This window comes from Trichechus manatus, unplaced genomic scaffold (assembly GCF_000243295.1).
Source record: "Trichechus manatus latirostris isolate Lorelei unplaced genomic scaffold, TriManLat1.0 scaffold00205, whole genome shotgun sequence".
Classification (NCBI taxonomy): Eukaryota; Metazoa; Chordata; class Mammalia; order Sirenia; family Trichechidae; genus Trichechus; species Trichechus manatus.
Window position 1 is genome coordinate 4,123,985 of NW_004444141.1, and position 13,747 is coordinate 4,137,731.

Here is a 13,747-nt window from a genome sequence, read left to right on the forward strand (position 1 = left end):
CTAATGGACCACAGCTACCAAGGCCTCCACCAGACTGAGTCCAGTACAGCTAGATGGTGCCCGACTACCACCACTGACTGCTCTGGCTGGGATCACAGTAGAGGTTCCTGGACAGAGCTGGAAAAGGATGTAGAACAAAATTTTAACATGCACAAAAAAGACCAGTTTTACTGGACTGAAAGGGACTGGAGAAACACCGAGGGTATGGCCCCTAGACACCCTTTTAGCTCAGTGGTGAAGCCACTTCCGACATTCTCTGTTCAGCCATTAGACAGCCCCATAAAACAAAACGGGACTAATGAGGCACAGCAGTCCAGGGACAAGGGCTAGAAGGCAGAAGGGGACAGGAAAGCTGGTGATAGGGAACCCAAAGTTGAGTAAGATCAGTGTTGATGTATTATGAGGTTGTTAACCATTGTCATAGGGCAACATGTGTATTAACTGTTTAATGAGAAACAATTTTGTTCTGTAAACCTTCATCTAAAGTGAGAATAGCAGCACAATTGGAAGAGCGTAGTCGATGTCACTGAACTGTGCATGTAGAAATTTTTGAAATGGTGTATCTTCGGCTATGTATATGTTCACCAAAAAAAAAAAAAAGGTCAAGAAGGGAGAAGGTTGACATGTCGTGGGGTTGTTAACCAATGTCATAAAACAATATGTATACTAGTGTTTAATGAGAAACTATTTGTTCTGTAAACCTTCACCTGAAGTACAATAAAAAATAAAAAAAAGAAGAAAGAAATGTTTATAATCTATAAAAACATTTATATATGTAACTGGCATTTTAAACATTAATAAATTTAAGTTATGATCACTTTTATCATTATTCTACCTAAAGCACATGAGGTAAATCATAGTAGTTGTTTATACACCTATTTCCAGTTTTCAAAACAGTTTGCAATTATATCAGCTAGGATACTTTTGATTGTAGTAACCAAGTCATAATTCAAAGTGGCTTACCCAAAGGAAGGCCATTATCTTACACAGCAGTAGGACCCAGGCATGGTAGTGAGGGTCACTGCTCTGATTTTCCGGGATTCCCTTCACTCAGCCTTCAGCTTGTGTTGGCTTCATACCCACGTTGGTAGTAAGGTGGCTGTGGCAGACCCAGAACTCAAATTCAGACATAACCACATACAGAGGAAGAAAGCGGCCGCAGCTTCTCCATGTTTCTTTCTTAGCCACAAACAAGCCCTTCTGAAGCAACCCCTGCCCCTATTGCTCATTGGTCAGTCATGAATCTATCTCTAATCACTTTAACTATGAACAGTTTAAATATACCACTTAAATGACAAAGATTGTCATGATGGATCAAAAACCAAAACAAAACCCCACAAGATCCGACTATATGTTGCCTACAATAAATTCACTTTAAATATAAAGCCTCATATAGGTTAAAAGGGAGCGCTGGGGGCGAAGTGGTTAAGAGTTCAGGCTGCTAACCAAAAGGTAGGGAGTTCAAATCCACCAGCTGCTCCTGGGAAACCCTATGGGGCAGTTCTACTCTGTCCTATAGGGTAGCTATGAGTCAGAATTGACTCAATGGCACACGACAATAATAACATAGGTTAAAAGTAGAGGGATGCAGAAACCGTGCTAACATTAATCCAAAGAAGGATGGAGACAAAGCAGATATTAGATTATGGGAGATTATCAGGTAAAAGGAGGGGCCCTTCATAACGATAAAGTGTTCACTACTCCAAGAAGACTTGACAACCATAAATGTGTATATGCCTGAAAACAGAATACAAAAATTCATGAGGAAATACTGATAGAACTGAAAGGAGAAATAAACAAATTCACTACTGAGATTTCAATACCTTAACACTTTTCTATATGAAATTTGTAGATAAATCAGGCAGAAAATCAATAAAGATTTAGGTGACCTGAATCGTATTATCCATAAACTTGATCCACTTGAGTTTATAGATTATACTATTCAACAACAGCAGAATATACATTCTTCTCAAGCTCACATGGAATATTCACCAATAGACTATATTCTGGACCAGAAAACACACCTTAGCAAACTTAAAATAATAGAATTCATGCAAAATATGCTGTCAGAATTAAACTAGAAATGGAATTAAACTAGAAATCAATAACAGAAATATAGCTGGAAAATCCCCAAATATTTACTAATTTAGCTACATACTTCTAAGCAACACATGGGTTGAAGAGGGCTTAATTTTTTAAATATTTAAATAAAAATTAAAACATAATTTATCAAAATTTGTGAGATATATCAAAATAGTGCTTAGAGTTGATAGCATATAATATATACATTAGAAAAGAAGAAAGATCTAAAACCAACAATCTAAGCTTTCATCTTAGGAAACTTCGTAAGAAGAGTCAATTATATGTAAAACAAGCAGAAGAAAGGTAACAATGAAAATTAGAACAAAAATCAAGGAAATTGAAAGCATGAAAATAGAAAAATTAATAAAGTGATCATCTGGTTCTTTGTAAAATCAATAAAATTGATAAGCCTCTAGTGATGCTAACCAAGTAAAAAACAGAGAAGACACAAATTACCAGTATCAGAAATGACAGAGGAGCCATGAGCACTGACTTCATGGAAATTAAAATGATAAAGAGAAAATACTACAAACAACTCTAGTCCTACAAGTTTGATAACTTAGATGTAATGGACAAATTCTTTGAAAGACACAAACTATCAAAACTTACTCAAGGAGAAACTGATAATCTGAATAACTCTGTATCTACTAACAAAAAAATATCACTACTGGACCAATAAACAACATCATGATAAATGGTAAAGAAACTGAAGTTGTCAAGGATTTCATTCTACTTGGATCAACAATTGATGCCTGTGGAAGCAGCAGTCAAAAAATCAAATGACATATTGCATTGGGCAAATCTGCTGCAAAAGACCTCTTTAAAGTTTTAAAAAGTAAAAATGTCACTTTGATGGCTAAGGTGTGCCTGACCCAAACTATGTGTATTTTGCCTAATATGTATGGGAAAACTGGACAATAAAAGAGATAGACAAAAGAACTGATGCTTTTAAATTGTGGCGTTAGTGAAGAAGATTGAATATACTGTGAACTATCAAAAGAATGAACAAATTACTCTTAAAAGAAATATACCAGAATATTCCTTTGAAGTGAGGATGATGAGACTTTGTCTTGCTTACTTTGGACATGTCATCAGCAAAGACCAATTACTAGAAAAGAACATCATGTTTGGTAAAGTAGAGTGTCAGTGAAAATGAGGAAAACCCTCAATGAGATGGACTGACACAATACCAAAATCATGAGGATGGTGCAGGACCAGGCAACATTTTGTTCTGTTATACACAAGGTCACCATGAGTTGGAGCCAACTTGACGGCAATTAATAACAACAATAATCAATAATGAAATTCTTCTAAAAGAAAGAAAGGAAAAGAGAGAAGAAGGGAGGAGGTAGGGAGAGTGAGAGAGAGAGAGAGAAGGAAGGAAGAAAGGAGGGAGGCAGGGAGGAAGGAAGGGAGGAAGGAAGGCAGAGAACCACATCCAGATAGTTACAATGGTGAATGGAACCAAATATTCAAACATTTATGGGGAAATAATGCCAATTCTTCACAATCTCCTCTGGAATGGAGAAATAGAGTGGCCACTTCCCATCTAATCTCAGGAGGACAACACTACCTTACCATCAAAATCAGGTAAGGCATTGCAAGAAAATACAGCTACGTATCCGTTGTTTCACATGAATAATATTTCACATGAACAAAGCTGCCAAAATGTTTAACCAGCGATCCTTGAATCTACAAATATATAAAAAGGATAATACATCTAAACCAACTGAGATTCAGGCATATAAGATTTGTTAAAACTTTTGTAAATCAATCAATGTAATTCATTGTATTAACAGACTGAATAAGAAACCATATGATTATATCATTAGATGGACAAAAAGCATTACACAGTATTCAACACTCATGCATGATAAAAGCTCTCAAAATAATAGGAATAAAAGGGACACGCCTTAACCTAATAAAGGGAATACGTAAAAAACCTAGAGGTAACATACTTAGTGGTTGGAGACTGAATGCACTCCCCTTCAGACTAGGAACAAGGCAAAGATGCTCTTTCTCATCATTTCTGTTCAGCATATTACTGGAAATCCTAGCTGCTATAATTAGACAAAAATGAATAAATAAATAATGTAATGCAGATTGTAAAGGAAGAAATAAAACTGTCTTTATTCACAGGTAACCTGATTTTTATATGAAAAACCCCAAAGAACCTAAAAAAAAAATTCCTAATTGCTAAAAAACAGAAACAACCAAGATGTCCTTCCATAGATAACTGCATAAACAGACTGTGGTATATACATACAATGGACTATTACTCAGCAATTCAAAAGAAATGAGTGGGAATGTAAAATGGTGCAGCCACTATGGAAAACAGTTTGGTGGTTCCTAGAAAAAGTCAAACATAGAATTACTATATGACCCAGCGATTCCAATTGTAAGTATATACCTAGGAGACTTGAAAGCAATTCAAACACATTTGTACACTAATGTTCACTGCAGCGTTATACACAATAACCAAAAGGTGGAAACAACACAAGTGTTCATCAGTAGATGAAGGATAAACAAAATGTGCTACGTACATACAGTGGAATATTATTCAGCCACAAAGAGAAATGAAATTTTGATACACACTACGACATGGATGAACCTTGAAAATATTATGCTAAATGAAATAAGTCAGATACAAAAGAACTAATATTGTATGATCCCACTTATATGAAATATCTGGAATAGTCAAATGTATAGATATAAAAGTGTTACTAGTGGTTACGAGGGGCTGGGGGTATGAGGGAATGAGTCACTGCTGAAGGGGTACTGAGTTTCTCTTTGGGTTGATGTAAAATTTTGGAAATGGATAGTGGTGACAGTAGCACAACATGATGAATGTAATTAATGTCACTAAATTGGTCTCATAAAGTTATGATGTTAACCTTGATCACCTGATTGGGCTATTGTTTGAAACGATTCTTTCCCCCTTTTTCCGACACCCGCTGGAAAGAAGTCACTCTGCACAGTCCACACTTAAGAAGTGGGAAGCTATGCTTTCTGTCTTTGAGGGCAGAGTATCCACATAAATTATCTGCAATTCTTCTGCAAGGGAAATTTGTCTCTTTTCCCCCATTCATTCAGTCATTTGTTTACATCAGTGCAGATTCATAGGTATTTATTTTATACTTCAGATTATAATCCAATACTACTTTATTTATTTATTTACTCAAACTTTCCAGCCTTGGCCACTGGGAGATGGGACTACAAGATGCTCCAGGATCATCTCGTATATTTCCTACCTACCCCAGCTCTAGAATCAACAGTACCTTTGATGTGATGTGATGAGAATGGTGTTTTATTTAGCTCTGTGATTTTCCTTCCCCAAAGTCACTACCCCATAAAAACATCATACAAATCCCAGTTGAGGGTCATTCTACAAAATACATGACCACTACTCCTCAAAAGTGTCAAGGACATCAGAAACAATGTCTGAGAAGGTGTCACAGCCTAGAGAAGCCTAAGAGGACATGACAACTAAATGTGATGTGGCATGCTTGATGGGATATAGAACAGAATAAAAGGAAAATAGGTGAAAACTAAGGAAATCTGAGAAAAGTACAGACTTTAGTTAATAATAATGCATCAGTATTGATTCATTCGTTGTGACCAACTTACCACACCAGTGTAAGACATTAACAATCGGGGAAACTGGGTGTGGGGTATATGGGAACTCTCTGTACTATATTTGCAAATTTTCTGTAAATCTAAAACTATTATAAAGTTAAAAGTTTATTGTATTTTTTTTCTATTGCTGCTGTAGCAAATTACCATGAATTTAGCATCTTAAATGACATAAATTTAATATCCTACAGCTCTATAGGCCAGAAATCTGACTGGGTCTCACTGGGCTAGCATCAGGGCATTGGCAGGACCATGTCCTGCCTGTAGGCTCCCAGGGGAGAATTTGTTTCCTTGTTCATTTGGGTTGTTGACAGAATTCGCTTCCTTTCAGTTGTAGGACTGAGGTTCACGTCTCCGTGCTATGTTGTCTGAGGGCCGTTCTCAGCTCCGAGGGTCCACATTCCTTGACTCATGGTCCCCTTCTTCCATCTTCAAAGCCAGTAACCATGGAACAAATCCCTCCCACATTTCACTCTTTCTTCGTCTGTGTTCATATCTCTGACTTCAGCTAGGAAGCATTCTCCCTTAAAATCAGAGGGAGATGATTAGTCCATTAGGTTGGATGATTAGATTTGTTTCAGCAAGATAATCCAGGATTATCCCCCCATTTCAAGGTCTGTAACCTTAAACACAGGAGTCCCTGGGTGATGCAAGCAGTTAAGTGCTCGACTACTAATCAAAGGGTTGGCAGTTCAAATCCACCCAGAAGTGCCTTGGAAGAAAGGTCTGGCAATCTGCTTCCATAAGGTCACAACCATGAACACACTGTGGAGCACAGTTCTGCTCTTGACACTCACGGGGTCATGAGTTGGAGTCAACTCAGTGGCAACTGGCTTAGTTTTTTGTTAAACCTTAACCACATCCGCAATGTTTCTTTTTCCATGTAATGTAACATATTCATAAGTTCTGGGGATTAGCACATGGACATCTTTGGGGGCTATTATTCTGCATATTACATTTATTTTTTAAAATTGTACTGATGCCAAGAATCTTCCCCAGGCAAATTCAGTCATCATCTCTTGGAGTGAGGTTGACATTGGTAAGTTTAAAACTACCCAGAGACTTCTAATATGCACCTAGGGTTGAGAACCTCTATCCTAGAAATCAACAGGGTCATTCTCATAGACACTAGCAATGGACCTGGTCACCCAAGTATCTTCCACCTCTTCTCTCTCTAACTGCAGACCTAATTTTGGTACCATGATCCCCACATAGACAACTGACATTCTGTTGACAAGCAGTATTTCCATCACTGAATGTGAGGATTTCTTGGGTGATCACCTAGCAGGACAAATTATCTTTACAAGTCTCATCTTAAAAACTATAGTTATCTTTGTTTCTAGAAGGATACATGTAGGTACTATGTATATTACAGTCATAATACAGTAGTATCTTCTACAAACTTTTATACACAGGAGCTAAAAGCTTCTACAACTAGACCCATTTACCTCAGCCACCCTCTGGGAGAGAGTTGGCTCATTTCTGTCAGTTTCCTGCATACAAACATAATGAAGATTCTGAAATACTGTTCTGGGCTGGAGCATGGAGACCCATGGATATGGCTGCTTTGACAAACCCATTTACTTTACTGGTGCTCCAGAGACTAAGATTTGAAGCCATAATTTTTTTCTCTCTCGCGAGATCACTTACAGGTGAAAGGAGCTGTTTTTCTCCGGTATAACCTATTGCTTCCAGACACAAGCAGATTTAATTAAACAGTGGAACTCAATGCATTCGGATCTTACATCCACACAGCCTATCTCCCCTTTATTTGTTTGAGTAAAAAGCAAAATGAATAAAAATGTACACTAAATTTTCAAATGAGAAGGACGTTAACTTTCCTTTATAAACTAATTTTCACTGTTCCTTTTTGAGTCTTCAGTTACCTCAATCTTGATGAGACAAATCTCCATAAAGGTCCAAATTCTAAAGGGTGACAGTCCACTTTACTATGAAATTTTTTAAACAAAAAATCTCCTTTGAATAAGAATTATAATTTTATCTATTATAAATGAAAGTTTTGGTAATTGTTAGGTGTGACCCTATGTACAACAGAACAAAACACTGTCCGGTCCTGCATCATCCTCACAATAATTACTATGCTTGAGTCCATCCTTGGAGCCACAGTGTCAATTCATCTCATTGAGGGTCTTACTCTCTTTCGCTGACCCTCTACTTTACCAAGCATGATGTCCTTCTCCAGGGACTGATCCCTCCTGATAACGTGTCCCAAGTATGTGAGATGAAGTCTTGGCATCCTTGCTTCCAAGGAGCATTCTGGTTGTACTTTTTCCAAGACAGACTTGTTCATTCTTCTGGCAGTCCATGGTATAGTCAATATTCTTCGCCAACACCAGCATTCAAAAGCATGAATTCTTCTTCAAGTTTCCTTATTCATTGTCCAACTTTTGCATGCATATGAGGTGATTGAAAACACCATGGCTTGGCTCAGGCACACCTTAGTCCTCAAAGTGACATCTTTGATTTTTAACACTTTAAAGAGATATTTTGCAGGAGATTTGCCCAATGCAAGATGTCATTTGATTTCCTGACTGCTGCTTCCATGGGTGTTGATTGTGGATCCAAGTAAAATGAAATCCTTGACAATTGCAATCTTTTCTCCACTTATCACGATGTTGCTTATCGGTCCAGTTGTGCTTATCGGTACTCTGTCAATTCCTGGAGACTTGTTTTTCACCAATGCCTTCAGTGCAGCTTGGACTTCTTCCTTCAGTACCATCAGTTCTTGATCATATGGTGCCTCCTGAAACGGCTGAATGCCAACCAATTATTTTTGGTACAATGACTCTGTGTATTCCTTCCATCTCCCTTGATGCTTTCTGCGTTAATATTTTCCCAGATCATCCTTCACTAATACAATTCCAGGCTTGAATTTTTTCTTCAGTTCTTTCAGCTTGAGAAATGCAGAGTATGTTCTTCTCTTTTGGTTTTCTATCTCCAGGTCTTTGCACATTTCATTATAATACTTTACTTTGTCTTCTTAAGGCACCCTTCGAAATCTTCTGTTCAGCCCTTTTACTTCATCATTTCTTCGGTTCACTTCAAGAGAAAGTTTCAGAGTCTCTTCTGACATCCATTTTGGTCTTTTCTTTTTTTATTTTCAGTGACCTTTTGCTTCTTCATGTACGATGTCTTCAATGTCTTCCCACAACTCCTCTGGTCTTCTGTCATTAGTTTTCAGTGAGTCAAAACTATTCTTGAGATAGTCTCTAAATTCAGGTAGGACATCCTCAAGGTCATATTTTGGCTCTGGTGGATTTGTTTTAATTTTCTTCAGCTTCAACTTGAACTTGCATATGAGCAATTGATGCCCTGTTCCGCAGTCGGCCCCTGGCCTTGTTCTGACTGATGACATTGAGCTTCTCCAATGCCTCTTTCCACAGATGTAGTCAATTTGACTCCTGTATATTCCATCCAGCAAGGTCTATATGTATTGTCGCCATTTATGTTGTTGAACAAGGTATTTACAATGAAAAAGTCGTTCATCTTGCAAAATCCTATCATGTGATCTCCAGTCTCCAGCATCACGTCTGTCACCAAGGCCATATTTTCCACCTACCAATCCTTCCATTTCCAACTTTCACATTCCCATCACCAATCATTATCAATGCATCTTCATTGCATGATTGATTAATTTCAGACTGCAGAAGTTGGTAAAAATCATCAGTTTCTTCATCTTAGCTTTAGCGGTTGGTTCATAAATTTGAATAATAGTCGTATTAACTGGTCTTCCTAGGCATTAGTGAGCTGAAATGGACTAATATTGGCCATTCTGAATCAGACAATTATATCATCTACTATGCTGGGAATGACAAATTGAAGAGGAATGGCATCACATTAATCATCAAAAAGAACATTTCAGGATCTATCCTGATGTGCAATACTATCAGCAGTAGGATAATATCCATACTCCTACATGGAAGACCAGTTAATATGACTATTATTCAAATTTAGGCACAAATCACTAATGTCAACATCTGTTTAGCACCTACTATATGTTATATGCATACATTATCTCAGTTAATTCTCATAACCCTACAAAATAGTGGTTATTATCCCACATCTAATCCATCATCGATTCTGCCAACTCCACTTTCAAAATAGAGATATCTGACTACTGCGCATCACTACCACACTAATTCAAGCCATTATCTCTCTCCTATACTATTGCACAAGCTTCCTAATTTTTTCACTGCCTCCATTGTTGTGGCCCTACGTTAAATTTTCCACAGTGCAGCAAGAGTAATCTTTTTAAAAATAAACGTAATTATGTCTCACTCCTGCTCAAAACAATCTAATGACTTCCTATCCTTTCCACATAAAATCTAAGGTCTGTACGTTGGTGGAGTAGGCAGATTTCTAAGATAGCCCTCAAGATTCCCACCCCCAACTACAGATGCAATGCAATCCTGATACAAATTCCACCAGTATTTTTTAATGAGATGGAGGAACAAATCACCAACTTCATATGGAAAGGGAAGAGGCCCTGAATAAGTAAAGCATTACTCAAGAAGAAGAACAAAGTGGGAGGCCTCACACTACCTGATTTTAGAACGTATTGTACCACCATGGTAGTCAAAACAGCCTGGTACTGGTACAACAACAGATACATAGACCAATGGAACAGAACTGAGAATCCAGACATAAATTCACCCACCTACGAGCAGCTGATATTTGACAAAGTCCGTTAATTGGGGAAAAGACAGTCTCTTTAACAAATAGTGCTGGCATAACTGGATATCCATCTGCAAAAGACTGAAACAAGACCCATACCTCACACCATGTACAAAAACTAACTCAAAATGTATCAAAGACTTAAATATAAAATCGAAAACGATAAAGATCATGGAAGAAAAAATAGGGACAATGCTAGGAGCCCTAATACATGGCATAAACACAATACAAACCATAAGTAACAATGCACAAGCACCAGGAGAGAGACTAGATAACTGGGAGCTCCTAAAAATCAAAAACTTATGCTCATCAAAAGACTACACTAAAATAGTCAAAAGACAACCTACAGACTGGGAAAAAAATTTTGACTACGACAATTCTTATCAGCGTCTAATCTCTAAAATCTACAAGATACTGCAAAACCTCAATAACAAAAAGACAAACAACCCAATTGAAAAATGGGCAAAGAAGATATTCAGGCAGCTAACAGATACATGAAGAAATGCTCATGATTATTAGCCATTAGAGAAATGCAGATCAAAACTACAATGAGATATGATCTCACCCCAACAAGGCTAGCAATAATCCAAAAAGCACAAAGTAATAAATGCTGGAGAGGTTGTGAGAGTCTGCAACACTTATACACTGTTGGTGGGAATGTAAAATGGTACAAACACTTAGGAAATCAACTTGGAACTTCCTTAAAAAGCTAGAAATAGAAGTACCATATGATTCAGCTCCTTGGAATATATCCTAGAGAAACAAGAGCTGTCACATGAATAGATATATGCACACCCATGTTCACTGCAGCACTGTTCACAATAGCAAAAAGATAGAAACAACCTAGGTGCCCATCAACAGATGAATGGATAAACAAATTATGGGTATATCCACACAATGGAATACTATGTAATGATAAAGAACAATGATGAAGCCGTGAAACATCTTATAACAGGGAGGAAGCTGGAGGTTATTATGCTGAGTGAATTTAATCAGTCACAAAAGGACAAATATTGTATAAGACCACTACTATAAGAACTCAACAAAAGGTTTAAACACAGAAGAAAACATTCTTTGATGGTTATGAGGGTGGGGAGGGAGGGTGAGGGCCATTTACTAACTAGACAGTAGATAAGAATTATATTGGGTGAAGGGAAGGACAGCACACACTACAGAGGAAGTCAGCACAACTGGACTAAACCAAAAGCTAAGAAGTTTCCTGAATACAATCAAACACTTTGAGGGACTGAGTAGCAGGGTTAGGGGTCTGGGGACCATGCTTTCAGGGGACACCTAGGTCAACTGGCATAACAAAGCTTATTAAGAAAATGTTCTGCATCCTACTTTGGTAAGTGGCATGTGGGGTCTTAAAAGCTTGCAAGCAGCCATCTAAGATACATCAATTAGTCCCAACCACCTGGAGTAAAGGAGAATGAAGAACACCAAAGACACAAGGGAAGTATTAGCCCAAGAGACAGAAAGGGCCACATAAACCAGAGACTTCATCAGCCTGAGACAAGAAGAACTAGATGGTGCCCAGCTACCACAAATGACCACCCTGACAGGGAACACGACAGAGTCCCTGATGGAGCAGGAGAAAGGTGGGGTGCAGAACTCAGATTCTAGTAAGAAGACCAGACTTAATGCTCTGACTGAGACTGGAGGAACCCCAGAAAGCATGGCCCCCGGATTCTCTATCAGCCTAGAACTAAAACAATTTCCGAGGCCAACTCTTCAGACAGGGATTGGACAGGACAGTGGGACATAAAGTGATACTTGTGAGGAGTCTGCCTCTTAGCTCAAGTAGGTACAAGAGCCTAAACGGGCAGCTTCTGTCCAGAGGTGAGATGGGAAGGCAGAGAGGGTTAGGAGCTGGTTGAATGGATACGGGGTATCAGGGGTGGAAAGGAGGAGTGTGCTGTCACAGTATGGGGAGAGCAACTAGGGTCACATAACAATGTATGTATAAGTTTTTGTATGGGAGACAAACTTGAAATGTAAACTTCATTTAAACTATAACAATTAAAAAAGAAAAGAGATTCCCGCCCCTTGGTGTATGCATCTTGTATAAGCCTACCCCTTAAGTTTGGGTGAAAGGAGCCGTGGAGCACAGTGGTTAAGCACCCAGCCAATGTGTTTGAACCCACAAGTAGCTCCGTGGGAGAAAGATGTGGCAGTCTGCTTCTGTAAAGTTTACAGCCTTGAAAACCCTGTGGGGCACTTCTACTCTGTCCTATAGGGTTGCTATAAGTCCAAATCAACTCAATGACAACAGGTTTGGTTTTTGGTTTGGGTTAAGTGTGCACAGGGCCTGTGAATATGATGGGATTTTACTCCTATGATAAGGTTACTTTACATGCCAAACGTGAAGGGATTTTGCAAATGTTACCAAGGTCCCAGATAAGTTGATTTTGACTTAATCAGATGAAGTCATTAGAAGAGGGACTGGGCTCTTCCTGAAGAGGTTTCTAATGTTGGCTTAAAAAAACAAACAGCCAGGCATTTTATGAGCTGCCTATTCAGACAGCAAAGTGGAAAGCACCTGGGGGTGGTGTCATGGATTGAACTGTGTCCCCCAAAAACATGTGCATCAATTTGGGTAGGCTATGATTCCCAGTATTGTGTGATTGTCCACCATTTTGTCATCTGATGTGATTTTTCTATGTGTTGTCAATTCTACCTCTATGACGTTGATGAGATGGGATTAGTGGAAGTTATGTTAATGAGACAGGACTCAATCTACAAGATTGGATTGTGTCTTGAGCCAATCTCTTTGGAGATATAAAAGAGAGAAGTGAGCAGAGAGACATGGAGACCTCATGCCACTAAGAAAGCAGTGCCGGGAGCAGAGCATGTCCTTTGGATCTGGGGTTCCTGCTCAGAGAAGCTCCAGACCCAGGGTTCTTGATAACAAGGACGTTCCTTCAGAGCCAGCAGAGAGAGAAAGTCTTCCCCTTGAGCTGGCGCCCTGAATTCAGACTTCTAGCCTACTAGACTGTGAGAGAATAAACTTCTCTTTATTAAAGCCTTCCACTTGTGGTATTTCTGTTACAGCAGCACTAGATGACTAAGACAGGTGGCCTCAAGAAGCTGGGAACTAGTAAGAAAATGGGGATTTCAGTCATACAGCTGCAAGGAAATAAATTCTACCAACAACTTGAATGAACTTGGAAACAGATTCTTTGCTAGTCAATTCTCAAGATGAGAATTCAGCCAGGCCAATGCCTTGATTCAGCCTTATGACATCCTGAGCAGAGGATCCAGTTAAACTGTACCCAACTTCTGGCCCACAGAAAGTATGACATAATAAATTTACATTGTTTTAAACAGCAATAGA